Below are 3,476 nucleotides of genomic sequence, written 5' to 3'. Positions count from 1 at the left end.
CTGACACGACTGAGCAACTTCACTTCACTTCATTTCAAGGAAGGGCAGTGAGTCTACTGCAAAGAGCAACACATAATAATATTCCAAATGCTGGTAGCATGAGGCAGGATTGCACAGTAGATCATATCTGCCACTTCCTTCCAAGGGTTAAAATAAACATTTATGTTAGGAAAACTAACAGTTAGGAAACTTTGCTGCTATATCAAAGATACAATTAGGAAGCTCTATTCTTGGCATGCAACTGGACAGGAGAAATGGGTCCTACATTAGATTCCTGTTTCTGTGGCAACAAATAACCACAAAATTAGTGGCTTCAAACAGCAAAAGTTTATTTTCTTACTGCTTTGGAGGTCCGAAGTCTGACGTGGGGATCCCTGGGCCAAAACCAAGTAAGCCTGGTGTCTATAAATTTATTCAGATCATCTTTCAAGTCTTGTCTTAGAGTTTCAGAGTTCCCTCCTTAGTGATTGTCTGGTGTATTCTTGGTCATTAATTCCTGTATATTGATATTTCACAGTTTTTTAAATCTGTTTTGTTGTTTTCAACCATTAGTTATTGTCATGAGTTTTTGCTGGTATAGAGAGATGTTACTGATTTTTGTAAGTTGATCTCTCTAGCAACCTTGATGAAATTTTTCATTAGGTATAATAAAATTAGTCCTAACACTGTGGATTCTGTTGGTTTTACAGGTACTTATATATGATTATATTATCTGCATGCCAACACATCTCTTCCAATCCTTACACCTCTCTCTCTTTTCTTACTCCTCATTCTTTATTCAGAATCTCCAGGAATATTTTAACCATTGATATCATTTTTTCTATCCAGAGTTTGGCAAACTATGGCCCATTGGCCAAATTCAGTTCAGTGCCCGTTTGTATATAGCCCATGAGCCAAGACACTTGCAATTGATGTAATATTATAAACACTCATTTTTAAGCCCACTTAAGCAAAATGTCATTCAAAACAGAATTTCATTCTTCTTATTAGTAGATACGTGTTTTTTAAAAACTGTACTATTAAATTTTTAATTGTATCAGAAAATGTGGAAATATGTTTTCTCTATTACTATATTAGTATCTATAATACATAATATCTTTAATTTTGACTCTTGGCCTATAAAGTCTAAAGTATTTACTATCTGGCTCTTTTAGGAAATGTCTGCTGACTCCCTTTTCTACATCATGGCCTTTCCCCTGACTATTATTTACTATAGTTATTTGCACTGCATTTTCTCCTGAATAAACAAGTTTGTCAAATTGAACCCCTCAGAAGGCTTTCAATAAAATAGGCTTGAAATGATCAGATTGTGGATTAAAGAGATATTTTAAGTGGTCCTGTTACCACAACCCTTCAAATATTATGAACAACTTCAACCTGCACAGAGGAAATTTAGATAAATGTCAAATTAACTCCCAGAGTAAATATCAAACCAGGACATCCTGAGGTTATTTTGGAGTTTCAGGGACAACAATGAAGACTCTAAATCTCTATTCTTGGCTTAGAAGACTTTGTCACTTGATTCTCTTGTCCCAGGACAGAACGTGAGTTGAAATGGTCTGCTCCTGGAGGCAAGCCAATCAGGATACTATCTGCTGTTCTTCAAAATTAGCATTTCAGAAGCGTTGTTTTGTTGGTTTCAAAATGTGTCAGTTCAGTTCAGTTGCTCAGTCTTGTCCGACTCTTTGTGACCCATGGACTGCAGTATGCCAGGCCTCTCTGTCCATCATCAACTCCCGGAGTTTACTCAACTCATGTCCATTGAGTTGGTGATGCCATCCAACCATCTCTCATCCTCTGTCATCCCCTTCTCCTCCTACCTTCAATCTTTCTCATCATCAGGGTCTTTTCCAATGAGTCAGTTCTTTGCATCAGGTGGTCAAAGTATTGGAGTTTCAACTTCAACATCAGTCCTCCCAGTGAATATTCAGGACTGATTTGCTTATGGATGTACTGGTTGGATCTTCTTGCAGTCCGAGGGTCTTCTCCAATACCACAGTTCAAAAGTATCAATTCTTCGGTACTCAGCTTTCTTTACAGTCCAACTCTCACACCCATACATGACTACTGGAAAACCCAAAGCCTTGACTAGACAGACCTCTGTGGACAAAGTAATGTCTCTGCTTTTTAATATGCTGTCTAGATTGGTCATAACTTTCCTTCCAAGGAGTAATGTCTTTTAATTTCATGGCTGCAATCACCATCTGCAGTGATTTTGGAGCCCCCCAAAATAAAGTCTGCCACTGTTTCCATTGTTTCCCCACCTATTTGCCATGAAGTGATGGGACTGGGTGCCATGATGTTAGTTTTCTGAATGTTGAACTTTAAGCCAACTTTTTCACTCTCCTCTTTCACTTTCATCAAGAGGCTCTTCTTTTTCACTTTCTGCCATAAGGGTGGTGTGATCTGCATATCCGAGGTTATTGATATTTCTCCCGGCAATCTTTATCTGGCTTGTGCTTCATCCAGCCTGCCCAGGGTTTCTCATGATGTACTTTGCATAGAAGTTAAATAAAGCAGGGTGACAATATACATACTTCACATACTCCTTTTCCTGTTTGGAACCAGTCAGTTGTTTCATGTCCAGTTCTAACTTTTGCGTCCTGACTTGCATACAGATTTCTCAAGAGGCAGGTCAGGTGATTTGGTATTCCAATCTCTTTCAGAATTTTCCAGTTTGTTGTGATCCACACAGTCCAAGGCTTTGGCATAGTCAATAAAGCAAAAGTAGGTATTTTTCCTGGACTCTCTTGGTTTTTCAGTGATCCAGTGGATGTTGGCAATTTGATCTCTGGTTTCTCTGCCTTTTCTAAATCCAGTTTGAACATCTTGAAGTTCATGGTTCACATATTGTTGAAGCCTGGCTTGGAGAATTTTGAGCATTACTTTACTAGCATGTGAGATGAGTGCAATTACGTGGTAGTTAGAGCATTCTTTGGCATTGTCTTTCTTTGGGACTAGAATGAAAACTGACCTTTTCCAGTCCTGTGGTCACTGCTGACTTTCTCAAATTTGCTGGCATATTGAGTGCAGCACTTTCACAGCATCATGTTTTAGGATTTGAAATAGCTCAAGTGGAATTCCATCACCCCCACTAGCTTTGTTCGTAGCGATGCTTCCTAAGACCCACTTGACTTCACGTTCCAGGATGTCTGGCTTTAGGGTAGTGAACACAACATCGTGATTGTCTGGGTCATGAAGATCTTTTCTGTACAGTTCCTCTGTGTATTCTTGCCACCTCTTCTTAATATCTTCTGCTTCTGTGAGGTCCATACCACTTCTGTCCTTTACTGAGCCCATCTTTGCATGAAATGTTCCCTTAGTATCTCTAATTTTCTTGAAGGGATCTCTAGTCTTTCCCATTCTATTGTTCTCCTCTATTTCTTTGCACTGATCACTGTGGATTTATTTCTCCTTGCTAGTCTTTGGAACTCTTCATTCAAATGGGTATATCTTTCCTTTTCTCCTTTGCTTTT

Source organism: Muntiacus reevesi, chromosome 10 (assembly GCF_963930625.1).
Source record: "Muntiacus reevesi chromosome 10, mMunRee1.1, whole genome shotgun sequence".
Classification (NCBI taxonomy): domain Eukaryota; kingdom Metazoa; phylum Chordata; class Mammalia; order Artiodactyla; family Cervidae; genus Muntiacus; species Muntiacus reevesi.
Note: the sequence above shows the minus strand (reverse complement) of the source record.